Raw genomic sequence first — 20,798 nt, 5'->3', positions numbered from 1 at the left:
CTGATATAATTCAAACTGAAACACTTTTGTTCCCTCCTTCTTAGACCTGATTTCTATTCTGTTCGTTAGCAGAAGTTTCTGAGGATCCAAGTCTTGCAGCTCCCTCACAACAATTATTTCTTTCTTTTTTTCATCTTCAATTTTCTTGTCTCTATTTTTCGTGTGCGCATTTTTTATGTTTTCAATTTGAAGTAAAATTTTTGAATTACTTTCGATACTTGTCGACAAATTCGTGTATAAAATAAAACTGACATTTTCAGTGTTTTCAAATTTTCTAATAGATTTTATATACTTTGGTAAGCTGAAGTCGCCACTTTCCGCCGCAAACTTTTTTTCGGTAACTTTTTTCATATTCTCAGAATGTTTCAGTTGCAAGAGAAACATTTGCGATTGTCCATCCACAAAAGTCACTTTTAGCGCCACGTCGTCGAAGTCTCCATAATCGTCACTCTTGGTTTTCATCTCGAAATCTGCCACAATATCACTTGTGCTGAATTTTAAAGCGAACAGAGCGCACATCAGTTTTTCATAGTCCTTGCCGAGATCTGTGGTTCCAGCTCTTTTCTTGTAAGAATCAAATCGGAGCTGACTTGAAGAACCAAAGCACTTCCTGGTTGTTGCAAACTGAAAATTAAAGAAAACTGAGACAATTCTGAAATAAATTACGTAATTATAAATATATGTACAAATTTTAATTGAACTGAATTTTTCTGAAAGCGGAATTTTTGTTAGTTTTTATTTTATGTTTCTTAATGTGTTTGTCGGCACAATAATCCTTCAAGGTAGTAATTCAATTCAATTTGTTGACCTTTTTTGAAATTGTACGCGTCCGTGGGATAAATCTAGGTACAGGAGTAAGTAATATTCATGGGGAAAAACGTTGCAATAAAACACTCTTTCGACATTCTGGGAATTTCAGTTAAACTCAGGGGTTAATTGAATTAAGGAATTTGATGTTGGCAAATTTAAAATTGAGAGAAACACCAAATTAATGTTCTCCAGATTAAGTAACTTTTATTAGCATACTCAAATTTTTGTGAAATGTGCTAGCATTGCAAATTAGAAGCAAAACGCTTCATCGTGGAAAATTACAAAAAAGAAAAAAATAAATTGGTGGCGTGACCAGGATTGCACCACAACGTAGAAAAAAAATCACAGTATTTGACTTGAAATTGATGATTCCATTGATGTTAAAATGATAATATCAAAATAAGATTATGTATCTGAAGGAAGCACACCAATTAAAACGACAGGGTCGCATATTTTGGCACAATTTTTTTGAATGCTCGTTACTACTCAAAATTAATTTTTGTCCAAAGGTTACGTTAAATAAAACTGTTCTTTTTGTCTCATTTGCCACTCTTTCCATGTCTTTAAAGAATCTAGTAAGCAATTTATACACAAACATAACGGGTGTTTTTTTTTAATTTGGCGTCGAAGTAGGCTTTGAACTGTCGATTGTGAACGCACTATACAGGTTACGGATCACGGATCAGCTGTTGAAATGTTACGCTTTTATACGAGTGGTGCGATCTCAATCGATTCTCCAACGCCTACTTCGATGGCAAATTTAAAAAAACACTACTTAATTAAATTCGTACCATAGAAATTCTTTTCTCTTTCTGCTTTTCAGGAGTAACTCTCTTCTTCCATAAATTTGGAGTTTCCCCATTATGCTCATAATTTCTACCACTGCAAGGGGAATCTTGTTGCTTCACTTCTTTAATACACTTTTTCTGCAACTTAGTTTCGTTCGTCCACCTTCAACTTCCCTTTGTTGTCACAGTGTTGCTTCATTTCATTAGAAATTTTATTATGATTATCATTATTGTCCATGTTTGGGGTTCCGTATTTTTAATAACTTTCAACAAATGCTCGTTTTAGGTGTTTTTATCTGCAAACCCGATGAAAATCTGAAAATAAATCAAGACAAAATAAAAATAATTCATTAGTTAATCAACGAATGAATGACAATTTTGTTAATTATTACTTGTTGTCACTTTTCTGAATGAATCCAAAAAGATTGAGGATCAGTTACATGCCATTTTGTTACTTATCAAGGGAGTAAAATAATTACAGTAGTGGCGCAGATATTGACAATTACATCAAGACTGTAATATTACTTTACTTCTGTATGACGTACAATAGTTATTTATCTACCGTTAGGTACAACATTTTTGTAACGAATTAATTAATTAAATTAACATTACTAACTTTTTTATTATTGAATTGGTAGCACTTTTCTCCGCCGAGTACTACATTATCAAGCTTCATACTTTAAAGCATCGGTGGTCTCTGCCAATTTTTTTTTAATTTCCGTTTTTCCGTCTGTCTTACGTCAATTAATCCCAACCTTACAAAGCAATTTGCACTATAGAGCATTCATTTTATATGTTGGGTTAAGTTGTAAGCGCATAGCACCATAAATTACGAAAGCGGCAGATTTTCATTGAATTGGTACAGCCGCCCGCAAAAGAATCGAGCCTACCCGGCTGCAAGAGAATAATAACCTGTCATAAACTCGTAAATCTAGCCTGCAACTATTTTGGACAGTTTGGTATACGAGGGTTGTTTCATTAATTTTTGGTCATTACTTAGAGAATTAGACGCTTCTGAATTAAAAATGTTTCTTTTCTTAGATATCCCTAGAGTTTGTCTGTCTCTATATTTAAAAATTATTGATTTAATTCGATTGCAATAAATGTGATTTGTAACGGCCGACGTTCAGTAAAACTATAAAAATATGTATGTGTATTAGCCGTGCTAAAATTTAAAAACTACCACCTGTTGAATTAAGTTGGTAAAATTAAAATTACACTAAATGTCCAAATGGTAACTTTTATATTACTAGGATGCCAGCTAGACCTTTTGATCGATCTCTTTATTATGTCAAAAAGCGAGTGCCGTAAAAACAACGAAATCTTTTAAAAAACACAAGATTACAACAAATCGAATTTTTATTTATAATATAGTTTTCATAACGTATCTTTGGCATCATCCTAATCAAACATTTCTATTTCCCCCATGTCAAAAGTCAACTATAAGCATACAACGTTGCCGGTTGTATTTTCTAGGTAGAATAGTGTTGGTGGTTTTTTTAGTTTTGTAACGAAAAATAGAAAAAATGTCTCAAAAAAAAAATTGAATTATAGAGCTAATAAAAAAAAAAAAAAATCAGTAAGTAGTAATATAATACAATTGACTTGAACTTCGCATTGATTTGCAAAGCTGATGCCATTCCCAATCTCGATTAATGCATTATTACAACAAATTGACACAATTCGCATTATTTTAAAAAATGTGAAACGTATTTATTAGTTACTATAAAGAGTTTGCTTTAAAAAATAATCACCAATTTATTTTGTTCAGCATTATAAAATTATCACGAAAGAGTTACAGTGATGGATAGATGTTAACGAAATTTTTGATTTTAATATGATGAATTGAATAACCAGTGTGCTTGATAGAAAAAATCAAAATGATTGTAATAATGAACGTAATAAAATAGATCGTTACAATAGGTAAGAAAATTCTGGGTAAATTTGCAGAGGTAAAGTATCTTTATTAAACAAAACTAAAACAACATTGGGGCGGGGAGGTTAAAATGGCCAAACAAATTTTAAATAAAATTTTCAGCCGTAAGTAAGAATCTCAATAATCGTGAAATAATCGTCAAGTATAATGTACAATCCTATGTACGATCCTATGTACAGGTGCAGGTACCTGACCGCTTATATAAGAGGGGGTTGCTATCTCCCACCCTGAGGTAGTTTCTTGCCACCACTGTAAATTTATATTTTGTAAAAACATTTTCTGTATCTAAGATTCAAAGAGTAAAGTCGTTGTTAAGTTACAACCCTTTTTTATTCATAACATTCGACCTACGGGTCATCCATTGGTCCTTCGAGCCGGGTCTAAGTGCGAAAAAGTCTAAACCAACAAAAATTCATTCGCGAGCTTCATCGGCAGCAGTGGACAGAAATACTTCGAAAAGTAACCGCCACCCCGAGAAAGTCCGCTCAAGAAGACGCAACCCCCAAGACAACGTCCAAGGCAGGTCCTCCAGCATCACCAGCGGGTCCATCACGTCGTCAGGTCAGTGTGTGTCTCTTCTCCCAACTTTTACAATTTCATTCAACAATCCAACACGGTTCAGTTCGCACTAAGATCCACAATTCAAACTCAACTCATTCAAACATAATAATCATTCAGAAAAGATCAATAATACAACAATAAATCTATTCATAAACATATTCAAAAACAAAAATGACGCGAATTGACGAGGTAAAACTTATTCTAAATACCATTCAGGACAAACTAACCAGATTAGAAGAATATGTACAAAACTTTGATCCAGCAAATACTAGCATTAGTCGTTTAAAGGCGCGCCAACAAATTCTTGAGGGCATTAGAAGGGAATTTGAGGAAACTCAATATGAATTCGAAACTCTAGATTCAAAATGTCAGGAAATGAAAATTGCACATCGCGAGTCGAGAATTGCTTTCGAGAACAAGTACTGCGATGTAATGGCGGACATGATGGACATAATAAATTCAGCCTCTAATCCTGAAACTAAAACGGTACCGGCGTCGGTAAGCGACATACCCCTCAATCTTCCAGTAATCAATTTAGGCACATTTGCGGGTAATTATAAAAATTGGACGAATTTCGAAAACAGTTTCAAGTCCGTCATCCACGAAAACAAAGGTCTGAACAACAGACAAAGGCTTCAGTATTTGAAATCGTGTCTTCGAGAAGAAGCCTTACGCGCGATCGAGTCGTTACCAATAGATGACGAAAATTACGAAAAAGCGTGGGAAATTTTGGAAAACCGGTTCAAAAACACGCGCCTAATTGTACAAGATCACGTCACATCCATTTTGAACGCTCCAACTATGAACAAACAATCACGGACCGCGCTACGCGAATTATTAGATACATTGACATCAAATATCGCGGCGCTAAAGACGTTAAAAATTCAAGTTGAATCGTGGGACGCGTTGATAATCCCAATAATAACAGAAAAATTGGATTACAACACAAAAAAGGACTGGCAAACTTCTCTCGACACAAAGGTGCCTACCTACGGTCAGTTCATAAACTTCCTGGAAAAACGTTGCACGGTTTTGGAATCGCTAAACAGCATCTCTAACAAATCGTCCAACCAAGCGCAATCATCAAATACCTCGTTTCAAAAATCGACTCAACCAAACAAAAGTACGGTCGCCTTGGCTGCAACGAATCAAAATTCAAACCTGTGTATTTACTGTAAAAAAGCAAATCACTCAATTTATCAATGCACAGAATTTTTAAACTTATCAATCCAAAGTAGAAATGAAAAGGCCAGATTAATGAAATTGTGTCTAAACTGCCTACGAAACAATCACGCGACATCAGCTTGTCGTAATACAACTAAATGCCGTTATTGCAATAAGAAACACAACTCCCTATTGCACATCGAAAACACAAATCAATCAACAGCAACTGAAAATCAAGAACAAGGCGACTCAGCACTAACTCTAAACAATCATTCACTATCCAAATCTCAAGTAAATAACACTGTAGTGCTAGCAACCGCAATTGTTCTAGTAAAAAACTCAAAGGGTCGGTATCAACCTTGCCGATTATTTTTAGACCCTGGATCCATGTCAAATTGCATAACCAAAAACATGTTTGCAAAACTAGGACTCAAATCACTCCCCGAAAATTTTGAAATCAGGGGTCTAAACGGTACTGTCAGTAGCGCCACGCAATCGGTTCTTATTAATCTAAAATCTAGTTACAATGATTACACCCTAAACAAAATCAAATGCATTGTGGTAGATAAAATAACAGAACATTTACCGTTAACTTCACTAAATCCCTCAACTCTGGAAATTCCAACAAATGTTCAACTTGCAGACCCAAAATTCTACGAAAGCGGTGAAGTAGATTTATTATTAGGCGGCGGTGTCTTTTGGTCCTTATTATGCATCGGTCAAATCACCTTACCGACGGGATTAGTGCTGCAGAAAACTCACTTTGGGTTTATTGCAGGCGGCCCGTATAACAATAGAAATAACCAAAACAGACCTGCAATAAATAGCACGGCTTGCAATTTGGCTATAACATCAGTCTGTAACAGCACTTTAGAAGATAAAGTTTGTAAATTCTGGGAAATCGAAAACACAGGTATAGATTCCCAAGAAGGACAAACATTATCTTCCGAAGAAATTCATTGTGAAAACCACTTTAAGGCTAATACCAGTCGCGACGTCAACGGTCGCTTCATAATAAAATTACCCATCAAAAACAACAAACTTAACATTGGTGAATCAAAAAATCTGGCACTAAAGCGCTTCTATAACACAGAAAGAAAATTCTCAAAAAACCCAGAATTAAAAATCGAATACTCAAAATTCATCCAAGAGTATCTTCAATTAAATCATATGCAATTAATTAAAACCACCCCTAAAAACGATGCAGTTTATCTTTCACACCACGTAGTTATGAAAGAATCAAGTTCAACAACACGGCTCAGAGTAGTCTTTGACGGTTCGGCAAAAACAACAAATGGTCTTAGTTTGAACGACAACTTAAGGGTGCTGTGAACTACTAGGCAAAATCGAGGAAAATGGTGCAAACGCGGATCGTGTTTCAGCCCACATTTTTAACTTTGAAAAAGCGGTCGATGTGTCTACATATTGGTAATATCTGTATCAGTGACGCTACGTTGACAGATTTTTTTAAATATTTGTATATTTGAAAAAAACCGTATTAATGCTAAAAACGGGAATCGTCATAACTCCCTCGAAAATAAGATTTTTATATTGAAATTACACTCAATGTGTAGCTGTTAATGTTATCTATTCAGCTACAATCGTAGATTTTTGTTTAAGGTGATATTTTGTAAGCAAAGATAGAATTTATAGATAACGACTTTTAAAATAAAATAAGAAATAGGCAACACAACTTACAATAAGAGGGTAGATTTATGAGGGTCTCAGCAGGTAATAAGTGAAACGACTCTTCCAAATGTTTGCGGTAAGTAAAGCGCGTAAACAAGGAGGTACATAATATCCATGTCGTTATTACTAGAATTTGGTCAGCTACTAACAGCACGCAGTAGGAGGTATTGGTCAATATGATAAAATAATTTCACAAGGGTTTTCCACATCACCTCAGAGGTACTCTAATTGATGGGTTGGCTCTTATGAAGGCCTCAGCAATAGCCCTATCTCCATTAAATTAGTGCGACTTATCAACTTTCTTTAATTATAAAAAATGTATTATTATTTTAACAAAAATCTGTTTTTCGAAAACTGATATAAAAATTTTAATAAATTTATTTATTCCTTATCTAAATGACTAGAAATTAGAATTGAATTAAATTTAGAAGATTAAACCATGGAAAATTATAACTCTTTTTTTAGTATTCTTCTAATCGGCTGTCCTCTTTTATGTCTAGGATCTACTACGTAAAGCCCCAAAATAAAATTCTTCCAAGTGATTGTCCATATTTTCACACCAGAATCTATCGTCTTTTTTAATTATGCAGTATTTTAAATCCGAATTGAATTTCTCTTTTGTTGGAGTGTAAACAACGAAGTAACAAATATTGCGATTGGTGACGTGCAATTGACCTTGTACTTGATAATAATACGGGTGAGATGTTTTTAATTTTATATACTTTTCGTCATCTATTGTTAAATAATCAATAATCTTATTTTTTATACCTTCTTCAATTGTTATTTCACGTGCGGAATTTTTCTTTTACTTTTTCTTCATTTTGCATTCCATGTAACAGTGGTTTAGGTACAGAATTTCGAGTGGATGATCTTTCTGAATATAAAATTTCATTTACCGTATTTGCAGTGTCAGTATTTAAACGCATTTTACAAATTTTCCCGAATTTACTAACCATAAGTCGAAATGATTGTTCTCTATACCATTCAGGATTTGAATTTTGCCCTCGAGTTTTTTGTTCTATATCAGAAATGTTGACGCTAGAAACCTCATTCAAAAATTTAATCTTTGCATTTTCATATTTATCCGTAGACATGTCTGGAAATTCTGGTAATTGGTGCGATTCTGTTTTAAAATTTACGAATATTGCTATATAACAATGTTGCAGTTGCTATGATATGAAGCTGTTGATTGGTTGGATCTGTGCAAAATCAATATTGTTCAATAACAATCTTGCTAAATTTTGAAACAGAATCGCACTAAATGCCTCACAGTTTTGACCATAATCTGAATCGGTGCTGCAAGCACGATTTTTAACTTTTCGACCCGTTACCTTTCTGTTTTGACGTAATTTATTTACTTTCTCACTATATTCCATTGTATATTTTCCTATATTACCATTATTTAATTCCTGAGATATCGTAGAAATAAATTGACCTTTTGTATGATAACTAATTGTTGCAGCATAGCATCTACCTTCATAAAATCCTTTTAAAGAAAAATTTATTCTTTTACCCCCAACAAATTTATTTAGAATTGAATTATAAGATTCCGCTGGTTTCCAGGATTGTTGACCGTCTATTTGCATTTCTACCTGACAGAAAATACCCAGAAACTAAACTCTCATTTTGGAACAGATCGGTCGTGAAAGCCTCGTTTCCTCGACGAATTACAAAGTTATTATTCTAATAATGATGGTATGAGACACAAATAAATTCAATGCAGTCAAAAGTAGAATAGCGCCCAAAAATAGTACCTATATTAAAAAACGAGTTTCATAAGGAAGTGTTTATTTCATGAGTCCAAGTTTATAAAACGAATCGCAAAGCGCGAGTTTTATAAAGGACGAATGGAATAAACGCCTCATGAAACGGGTTTTTTAATACTATTTTTTCTATTTTGCACCTTTCGAGCCGTTTTTAAATCAAAAGTAAGAATTTTAAAATTCTGGAAAATTTTATGATGGTTGGCAAAAAACAATTGAAACCTTTGTCGGCTTTGGGATATTAGCGCGTATTTGCTGATGCTGCCAGAATCCTCTAGACTTTAGTAAATTGTACTACCCCTATTATAGAACCGCTTTCAGGTGTTACGATTCTGATTTTGGTATTGTAACAGATCTGTCACCGACGCAAATAGAAAAACATTTATTATAACATTCTTCCTCGAAGAATCAGGAATTTCAACAACAGTTTATAACAAAACACGTTTCCTGAAACTTTGTTCGAATGGATGTTTTGGAACTAGAATTTAAAAACGTGCAATTTATCAGCGTACGGAGTATACTACAGCGTGATCACTGATCAACAATGACTGAGTCTGTTGGCAATGAAACAATTGAAAAGTACCGGTGTTTTTTGTCTCGTAGTTGGCACTGACAGGATTTTTTAACTTGAGACGACATTAAGAACATTTTTGGTTATGTCAGTTATATTTTTGCTATTACAAAAATGAACCTTTCTTGGTAAATATCAAATTTGCCAACTTTTATTGTTACCAACAGATTCAGTCATTCTTGATCACATCGTATCTTCGTCCTACAGTCCAGCTGTTTCTGTTCAACGATCACCGGCACCGCTTCGTCAGGGGCAAGGGAACGGTAACTAGGTATAATGTCATAAATTTGTCGGAAAGCACTTACACTGACTAAATATGAATAAATAATTCGTGGAAACTTCGGTGATGGTTACTGGAACTGTAAATTCTAAGTAGCGATGCGATTGATGGACATTTTCAATGCGAGAACAATGAATTTGTATTCGATTAAATTCTAAACTGTATACAGTTTAACTTCGACAATTCGGACACACTCTGGTTCTCTATTAATTTCTTTTAATCGATTCGTAAAAAAACGTAACATAAGTATGGCAACATCGTGACTTCAAAATTTTCAAAATTCCTAACCAAACTTTTCTTCAGATATACAGATTGTCATGGCCAAGCATCGTTTTTTTAAAGTTGGAATACATTATACCTATTGCTTCATTGAAATTTTTTTGTGTGCCTAGTATTATAAATTCATAGGTGACAATGGAATAGTGGAAATTAAATAAAAAATAAAAATTTCACACCGAAGGAAGTAATTTTGAATATGAAAATTAAATATTGTGAGCTGAAAAACAACCGGTTTTCACTCAAAAGAAACGATTCATACTATTGACTATTGAGTGATGATGTACGAAATTCTATGTGGCAACTGTGTGCGTGTGGTATACTCGTTGTTGACATTGGTATGACATTTCATATGCCTGCATTTGCTTTTTTTTATACTATTGCTTGTCTCGCTAACATCAAAATTAACAACAAAAAGGATGAATTAAACTTTAGGAAATTTGATGTACTCGATTTTTTTCCAATTGACTGTAAGTTGTACAGGAACAATTATATATCAAAATGAAGAATTTTATTTAAAAATGTTATCAAAATTGAAGGAGTTTTATATGGATCATTTACTAGTACAAATATTACTTATTAACGTGCAGATAAATAAACTAAGGAATTATAGGTACAATCATGTTCAATACAACAATTTTATTTTTCGAGGGTAATGTGGGTTCAACATTGAACAATATTTTTGCCAGAAAACTTGGGTACTGTGCAAAAATATACTTTTCTTGAATTCAACAAAAGAGGTTTATAATCCTCTTCTCCGGCAGGTAGGTATTCAGATTAGCATAAACTGCATCCTATTCTAATTTTACTGCCATTACAGTCCTACGAAGAGCAAAATTCAGGCGTTGAACAGTAAGGCTTGGAGATTACCCTTGTAAAAATACGAAGTGCCGCTGTATTTATTACGTGCATTTTGTGACAATAACTCCCGCTGAGAAGGGTCCCGGCAAACCCATTATTGACAGACGTCATGGTAGATCCAGCGTTTGCAGAGTATGCAACCCACATTGCACGAAACCAGAATTTTATTTTACTTCACAGCACCCTTAAGGCTGTTGCACAGTAATAAAACTTTTGGGCGAGGTGTAGTTCAAGTTGCAGAAGTATTCAGAATTCTTGGATCGGTCAAACACTGCAGCAGGTACCCTCTCGAGACCCGTCAGTCATAAAATTAGCATTTTACAAGAGCATTAAATCTTCGTATTGTGAACAAATTTGTTGGCAAATTTTAGATTTTCTTATTTCTTGTAGTTTGGATGTATTTATCTGTGCACTTTAGTGATTGAATCTTTTACTTGCAGAAAATTCTTTTGAAGAAAATAACGGACAATGATTAATACAAATGTAAAGGCTATGACTTTGACAGTGTCAGATTTTTCGTATCTCTGATATCTTTATAACTGATTTCATATAAATGTTCATCAAGTGAGCTGTGCATTTGTAAAAGCACCTTTAATTTAGTTACATTACAAAAGTCACATTTATGAAGGTCATGTCCAATAAATCTTTACTTGGTAAAAATACAATACCCAATTTTTGTGGCGGTGAACAGTATTTATGCATCTATAATACTTTCATATAAATATAATTTAGTTTTAAAGTCATTTTCGTGCTTGTCATAAGTGATGGGACACCCGGTACATAGTTTAAATTTTTATTTCATACTATCCGGTTGATGTTCAATTGCATCATCAATTTGAGTCCGGTAAGTGAGTTATAATAACAATATCAGAGCCGGAAAGTGTCACTAAGCAACACCTAACGGGCTGTTTTATTTTTATACATCAAATCTGATATTGAAAAGTGAAAAAGACAAAAAATATTTGAGAGTTTAACCTTGAAGTCGTTAGGGCTTTACGTGAATTTAGTAGGCCATCTTGTAGCCTACTCACAACAAATTAATTTGGTGTATAGATAATTAAAATCGTCCGATAAATAAGGGAGCTATGGACTCGTCTTTTTTTTTGGGACATCTGTATAATTGGTGCTCGATCAAAAAAAGTGTTATATGTAGGTATTAGGTATTTTAATTACTCGCTATTATTAGAATTAGTGATTGGTTTACTTTGTTAAAAAGATAAAAAGGTTATGATACCGCACCGCGGCAATCCGGCCATCTCCTTTCAGGTATATTTTTAAAATGGGATTCATAAGTTGACCATCGCGGCACGCCGGGCCTGCCCCGAGGGTGTTCCCGTGAGCTCAGTGCAAGTACTTTATCTTCCCAACAAAAGTTGCATTGCGGGCGTTAAGTAGTGATTATGTCAACCCAAGTTTACGACCTCCAGGGGCTGCAGGTAGTTGAGAAGTATAGTGGACTGCCTAATAACCGAATTTTACGCGTTTTGTTGAGGCTTTTGTTTATTTTTTTGCTTCCAATCTAATTTGTTTTTCCAAAAACTGAGACAGTAGCCCCATGAGATACGTTCTTCTGAATCCAATGCACTTTTTAAATAGTCTCTAAATGAAAAATTGAGCAAAAATAACTAGAATTACTGAAAGACGTTATTAATTTTTTTATAAAGAATGAAGCGATTTTTCAAAAAACTGAGACAGTAGCCCGGTGAGATACGTTAATGTTTAACAAAAAATATAGTCACCATAGCTTCAAACATAAAACTGTGGAAAAATAATTAGAATCCGTTTAGCGCGCTTTACCATTGCTTGGCCAACCACTAGGCAACAGCCTTAATGTGCGGAGCTTCAATCCAGCGCGATTTATTCTCTATAGTTTTAGGGTTCAGAACTTTCAAATATGCATTAAATGCCGATATTGCTAAAATGTATCGACAAATTTTGATACACCCAGAAGATACAAATCATCAATTAATTTTTTGGCGTGACGAGTCAACAGAGCCGGTACGCACATATGCCTTGACAACTTTAACGTACGGAACGAAACCCGCAAGTTTCATAGCGACGCGTTGTTTAAAGGAACTGGCCGATATCAATGCAAGTAAATTTCCTAAGGCCTGCGAAATTATTAAAAACAATTTTTATATGGACGATCTCCTGACAGGGGCGGATTCGATAACGGAATTAGTAAAACTCAGAGAAGATATCACCCACATACTTAAGCAAGGGCAATTCGAATTACGCAAATTTCAATCAAATGATATCAGAGCTTTGCCTACTAACGAAAACAATGATCCCAACTTAACCGTTCAATTAAACAAAAACGAACACACAAAAATTCTAGGCTTATTTTGGAATCCTAATACGGACATATTAAATTACAATACAAACCTAGACGACATTCCGCGAAAGGTAACCAAACGCATAATCCTCTCGGTTACGTCGCAAATATTCGACCCGCTTGGGCTCATCGGTCCCGTAATAATGAAGGCAAAAATAATTTTACAGCAACTATGGGCAGTCAAATTGGGATGGGACGAAGCGGTTCCGATGTCTATTCATTCTGCGTGGACAACGATCACAAACGAATTAATCCATATAAAACATAAAAAATTCCGCGTTTGATATACCCTTGTTCACAAAGCAAAGTCATAGAACTGCACGCATTTTGTGACGCATCACAATTAGGCTACGGGGCCGCCATATATCTGCGAACGTATAATGAATCGAAAGAGTACGACATCAGATTAATATGTGCAAAATCCCGCGTTGCCCCCTTAAAAACCATCACGCTACCGCGATTAGAGCTTTGTGGCGCCCTGCTACTTGCGCGACTAATCACCAAAGTCAAAAACAATATGACTCTCAATTTCTCACGTCAAATTTTGTGGACTGATTCAAGTATCGTTCTTGCTTGGATCAACACCTCACCCAACTCACTAAAAACTTTTGTGAGTAATCGCGTTGCAGAAATAATTTCTTTAACTTCACCTCAAGACTGGCGTCACGTTCGAACCGAAAACAATGCGGCTGATATTCTAAGTCGAGGTGCTTATCCTACAGAAATAATTAAAAACAAAATGTGGTTTACCGGACCACCATTCTTAAAAAATGACGAAAGGCAATGGCCACAATCACACATAAATGGTAGTCAAGTGGAAATTATAGAATCACGAGCACCCACCCTAATTTGCAACTTGAACGTCGAAATAGAATTTCTCAAAAAATTCTCAGAATTTAAAAAATTACAACGAGTTACGGCGTGGACGCTCAGGTTTATAAAGAACTGTCGAAATCAAGATAAAAATTTGGAATCAAATTTATCAACAATCGAACTAAAAACAGCCACTATGACAATTGTACAGCTTCTTCAAAAATCTGAATTTCAAAACGAAATTCTAGCGTTAAAAAACGGAAAACCGCTAAGCGACAATTCTAAATTAGTTTCTTTAAACCCGTTCCTTGACAGTTCAAATATCATACGCGTCGGCGGAAGGTTAAAAAACGCAAATATCAGCAATGACATCAAATATCCCATATTATTACCAAAAAACAATTTTGTCACTAAGTTAATAATAAAGTACACTCATGAACAACAGCTTCATGCCGGCCCCCAGGGCACTTTAGCGGCACTGCGCCAAAAATATTGGATCGTATCGTCACGCAGTGTTATACGACAAGTGTTACATCAATGCCATAAGTGTTTTAAGGCCAAACCGGTAGCGGCAAAATTCAAAATGGGTAACCTGCCCAATCACAGAGTACAACCTGCGCGCCCCTTTGCAACAACGGGTGTCGACTATGCTGGTCCATTTTATATCCGAGAAATTAGAGGCCGGGGTAAAAAACTAAACAAGGCATATATAGCCTTATTCATATGCTTTGTCACGAAGGCAATTCACATAGAACTTGTGACGGACTTGACCACTCAAGAATTTCTTGGCGCGTTAAGACGATTCATAAGCAGGCGTGGTCATCCACACAACTTGTATAGTGACAATGGTACCAATTTTGTGGGTGCCAATAACGAATTAAAAGAATTACGTAATTTCCTTAAAAAACAAGAAACTCAAAACAAAATTTATACCGAGTTAACGAACATAGGTATAAACTGGCATTTCATACCAGCCAAATCACCCCATATGGGTGGCCTATGGGAAGCCAACGTAAAATCGATCAAATCCCATTTAAAAAAGGTACTCGGCAATTCACTGTTAACACAAAATGAGTACACACTCTTAGTGCGAATTGAAGCCTGCCTGAACTCTAGACCGTTAACTCCTCTAACCTCAGACCCTAACGACCTGGAAGTCCTGACTCCTTTCCACTTCCTGATAGGAGAGCCACACACCACATTCCCGGAACAGGATTGGAACGAGGCCCCAACGAATCGTTTGTCCAGGTGGCAACTGATAGAGAAGATTCGAGCCCATTTTTGGAAGCGATGGAATCGCGAGTACCTCACTTCTCTACAGAATCGTCAAAAATGGTACAAGGAAGCACCCACAGCAGCCGACTTAGAGGGTGCCACGGTAATCCTCGTTGAAGACAACACCCCACCTCTGATGTGGAAAATTGGCAGAATCGTCGAAACCCACCCAGGAAACGACGGCCACGTGAGAGTCGTCACTGTCAGGACAAGTCAAGGGCTTCTCAAGCGCTCGCTGCGTAAGGTGTGTCCTTTACCCGTCGAAGAAGGGACAGTGTAGTGTACATATAGTGACTAGTGAAGTGTAAATAAGACTGCATTGTAAACCTCATTCTTCGTTTTTCAGCCATGATATGTAATTGTTTTCCTTTTGTTATTCATCTTGTCTTCATACTCATGTATTTATACTCTATATCACTGCTTTAATCCAGTAACAATTATTAGGTTTATGTGTTACATACGTAATTGTTCTCATTATCAATTATTATATTCAAGTTTATGTATTGTATAAGCTTTCGGACTCATTATGTACTTGAACCCTGATAGCTTCAAGGGCGGGAACATGTACAATCCTATGTACGATCCTATGTACAGGTGCAGGTACCTGACCGCTTATATAAGAGGGGGTTGCTATCTCCCACCCTGAGGTAGTTTCTTGCCACCACTGTAAATTTATATTTTGTAAAAACATTTTCTGTATCTAAGATTCAAAGAGTAATGTCGTTGTTAAGTTACAACCTTTTTTATTCATAACATTCGACCTACGGGTCACCCATATAATAAATTAATCAGGGCTTATGTTTCTTTTACTGTTTGAACAAGTTCTAGCTGTTAGGTGCCGTAAATGGAGAGTCTTGCTTTTTTACCATTGAGGGTTTTATGACATAGTTGTAAATTTTGGTATATCGATTACAAAATAGTGAATTCTGCTTTTACCTGAGTCTTATTTATTTTTCAATTACGAGTATTTTATCCCATGTAATGATAAATTCATGTGTAACGATCGAAAATTGATTAAGATCAATATTAAAGAAACGCAACAGAAATAGTGAACAATTGTGCCATTTAATTTTTAATGAAACTTATTTGTATCTTACACTACTTGTGTTCTTATTAGCGAAAATAAAAGACCAAAAGCGGAAACATACTTTTATTCACCAAAGCAAACCATACTGAACTAAAATTACTACAAGAAATAATTTGCAAATGTAGGTAACTAAATCCTTCTCCGAACTACCTGTGACAAGTTGTTTTATAATAGAATTCCCAGGCAGAAAAATGTTCCTTACCGAAAATCATTGATATGCCCTTTAGCGCGGGCCTGGTCTCTAGGTATTTTTTATAAATTACTAGCGGACCGGGCAATCCTTCGCTATTGCTAAATAGCTAAATTTGGTTATGTATGAATGAAATAAATATAAATGCAGTTAGATAACAAATCATTTATTCAATTGAAATCACATAGATTTAATTGTGTGTTAATCCTTTTTTGTTTGTTTTATTGCTGTTTTGTTTTTGATATTATTTGTTTTCTTGTTCTTCAGCTGAAAGGTGTGGTTGTTAAGTTATTCGAATAAAATAAATAGAAATGAATTAGTCCTCTCGGTTTCTATTCTGTATGTTACATCCCATCGTTTATGTTAAATATTAAAAAAGATTTCGACTGTAATCAGGTTTATAATTATTTTCTTTATTATTTCCAGCATTTTCAAGTAGTAATTTTATGTTCGTTTTACCTCAAATAACATATGGCAACATGGCTTTGATTTTTCTCTCTCATAGCCATGGATACAACATAAATGAAATATTTGCAAACTATTGGGATACATAGAATTTTTTTTTGTTCGACACTGTCAGAATTGGAAAATTATTTTCTCCTGTGTGAACAGATTTTGATAAATGTCACAACTTTTCAATTGTGGGCCCACTCATGCCAAAAAAAGCCCAATTTACACACGAACTCATTAAATAAACTAGGTACTACATATAAAAAAATATTGCCACATTTACTGTAACGAACAGGTCTATTTCTTCTTGGAAAAAGAAGATTGATTTTTTTAAAACATTTTTACCTGATATTTTAATGACTACTTAACAACGTACTGCTAAGCTACTCCGTGAATTTTGGGGCACCCGGTATAATGTAAAAATTAAATTTTCGAAAATCGAGATTTTTAGAATAATTTTAACAAGACAACCATTATTTGTCCCTAACGGAAATCCCCGATTCAGCCAGGCAAGATTTTACAGTCTTGGGTAAAATGGATAGTTGTATTAGCACGATTTCACCAGGAAGAATGTTTAGTTTGCTATTAATATCTATTATGTATTACTATGTATTTATTTTGGTGGTAATCTAATTTAATTTTTATTTTTCTGTACATAGTTTTATTTATAGTAAATTTCTTTATTGCTTTTAAAAAAAGTCAAGTTTATTGTCATAGTTTACATCTAGCTGGAGTTTCTTTATTTAAAGATTTCAATAGAAAATCGCACGGCACTCAAAATCAGCCAATGAATGAATTAGAACTTTTAATAACTGCCTAGCAACTCAAAAATTTTCTGATATTTTACATGTTACATACCCAAGTAAAATTAATAAGCGCTAATTTTTTGATAATTTTTCTTTTAACAGTTTGGCTGTGGAGTTCCACATTAGTTTTATAACAGCCTTCATAATTGTCCCCATTTTTGCGTTTCATGTTTCCAGTCCACCCCTTCAACAGCATAGTAGAATCAAGAAACTATCCAACTTGACGTTGCGCTCTTTTAAGAACTATTGAAACTGGCACCACACATTGGCCTTGCTTCGTTTTGTATTTTTTGTTTTAATTTTATCTATCGGGTGTTCATTTAAATTTCCGGTCAAATTTGGGGTAGAAGAGTCGATTGTAAACGCACTACGGATTACGGATCACAAATCAGTTGTTTAAATCTTACCGTTATTTGTGTTTTTACACGAATGGTGCGTTCACAATCGACTCTTCACACCAACTTTGAGCGGAAATTTAAATAAACACCCGATAATTTTTAAACGCTGTAATCTCCAAAACCTGAATGATACATTTTATAATTTATTGTTTATGCGGTTGACACAACATATTTCAAAGACGACTATAGAAAATTTGGGATTTTGATTTAAGGAAAATTATATGGTTTTTGTTTAAATTTTTCTTTTTGTCGTGCGATTTTCTTATCGAATCAACCCTTGTGAGTAGATTAATTACTGGAAATTTTTTTCATAATAAATCTACTCACTTGGGAGATTATAAGTGAAAATCTTTTTAGCGTATTAATTTTTGTTTATTTGTTATTCGTAATCATACGATTTTTTAACCAATAAACGTCATTGTATAACAATTAAAAAAAAATGAAACCGAATTATATTCGTCATTAAACGTTGAAATGCACAATAAAAACTCTACAGTTTTTCATTTGTCAGTCAACACCGGTTAAATAAAAGACAAAAACTAATGGTACTGTCCTCGTATATCGAACTGCCTGAAAATGTTGGAGATTAAATTTATGAGCTTATGACAGTGGTCAGGTCCCTTTGTCGAAATATGGATTGGTGATTATTTCCTTGCAGAGGGTCGGCTCGATTCTTTTGCGGGCGGCTGTAACTACTGTACTGTTTTCTCAATTTGGTTGTAGGTCGTAAAATTTTATTGCATATTATGAGCGATTAACGGGCACAATGGTTGGGTTTGAAAAGGTTGGGAAACGGCACGTGCCATTTGCCGCACAATGCGAAGACATATACAAAATATATTTGAAGTATCCTTGTATTTTCAACGCCTATGAATAGGTAAGGAACATTTGTCCGAAATTGTTCATTTCATTAGGAACCATGGTTTCAGCAACTCCACAATAAAGTCGTAGGTGCAAACACACTGCTTTGTAAATGTTTTTATGTCCGATCGGGCGAATTTTGCCTACTTATGGACTAGTTTTTAGGGCGTAATTCAGTATATTATGGCCCCGGGCTGTAAAGTTCTTTATGGCCCTTGTTTATGCCGTTACTACAGTAATAACAATAACTGGCTTATTCCACCTTCCTGATTTTTGTGTCGTTATTTTAAAATTGAATCTACCTAAATTATTATAAAATTCAAAACTTCGACCGGACATAAAATTTTGTATGTACCACGGGCATAATTGGCGTTTGTGGCCCTTACCGTGTTATGGCCCTCGACTGACGTCTCGGGCCCCAATGTCACGCCGCGGGCCACAAACGCCTTCATTACGCCCTTAATACATAAATAACTATTATGGAAATGATCGAGAGGAGTAAGGTTACGTTTGTGACTGACGGGCACCTTTGAGTATTATTGTTTTAAACTACCAAGATTTAGTGCGATTCTGTTTCAAAATGTAGCAATATTGTTACTGAACAACATTGATTTTACATAGATCAAACCAATCAACAGCTTCATATCATAGCAACTACAACCTTGTTATATAGCAATATTGGTAAATTTTAAAACAGAATCGCACCAATAATCAGGTAATCGCCTTTAACTCAGCAGCGTACTAGGCATTTTTACCAAATTTTCAATCATTTGTATCTCGAAAACGAAAACACTTTTATAAGAAATTTTTTTTGTCTATGACTTCTTCTCATCATTACCAATTACCGGTTTTTTCCAAACTTATTTTAGAATCATCCTGTATATTGAACACAGTTTTAGATTCACTGAGTCAAAGCAGGCAAGTTTTATTACAAACCCAACATTTAAAATGAATACTTTATAGTTTTGTGTTTCGTGCAACTGACCACGATGCTCAGAAAAAAGGCCGTCTAGATTCAAATGATGTTCCAGACGCGGCCCCCTGAGATCTGAATCCTGACACACCTGCGAACCATCACAATCACACTGATTCACCTGAGTCATACAGGTTCAAGAATTTGACCGTTTCGGTCCAAGCGCAAAAAAAAATTTATACTATGACCTCACCTTCTGGTCGTGCGGTCGCAGATAATAAGAGTTGGCCGTGGCATTATCAACTGACGATAATAATCAAACGGGCTGCTTGCTGCTTATCGCAAAGTGCAGTTATGCTGGAGACGGCGAGGTGATGTATAGGAGTTTCTCCGGTGGAAAAATAAAGTTTTGGTCGGCCAGACTTACCCAGAGCTCGGTGCCCCAGTTCATGCTTTCGGTTGCAACAACAACAATGTAACTATAATAGTTAACTACTATTACCAAGACTGTCATTTTCAACCGTCACTACTCAACATGGGTGTTTCACTAGAGACAATTCACAAACGAATGTGGTCGAGAAATGAGACGGACCACGGACGAATAAAGACAAACAAATTGCCGGGACCGGGACTTACGTAAATAATAATAGGTAATAACAGGCCTCGACATTCATTTAAGTCACGCGATCTGACCATGCTTTAGAAAGATAGAGAAGCAGACGCATTGGTACCTATTATTTTAATAAGGAAGGAGAAGCGATATGGTTTATTTCTAAATTTTTAGTATGGTTATGGGCAAAAATGGTCCGTCAGTTGAGGTTGGTGGAGAGACGGACCCTACCCCCTTAGCAGATGAAGTCAAGAATCAAAATAAACAGTTGACATTTTACTTTTACTGTAGTTTGTGATGAAATTTGTGTTTTTCTGTCCTCCATCCTTTTTAAGAAATGTATTTTATACGAATTATTGGC

At 35.1% G+C, this 20,798-nt stretch overlaps 1 long non-coding RNA gene across 1 annotated transcript; it reads right to left on the bottom strand.

Annotated features, from left to right (window-relative positions):
• Positions 1 to 481: 481 nt before the first annotated feature.
• On the bottom strand, positions 482 to 20,413 carry LOC138137604 (uncharacterized). The gene is made up of 3 exons (XR_011161805.1): positions 20,255 to 20,413; positions 1,602 to 1,913; positions 482 to 624 (listed from the first exon to the last, which is right to left on the bottom strand). It is a non-coding gene; the product is annotated as an uncharacterized lncRNA (long non-coding RNA).
• Positions 20,414 to 20,798: the final 385 nt, after the last annotated feature.

Source organism: Tenebrio molitor, chromosome 8 (assembly GCF_963966145.1).
Source record: "Tenebrio molitor chromosome 8, icTenMoli1.1, whole genome shotgun sequence".
NCBI classification, from domain to species: Eukaryota; Metazoa; Arthropoda; class Insecta; order Coleoptera; family Tenebrionidae; genus Tenebrio; species Tenebrio molitor.
The sequence above is the reverse complement of the archived record's forward strand: the minus strand, read 5'-3'. Positions and strand labels throughout refer to the sequence as shown.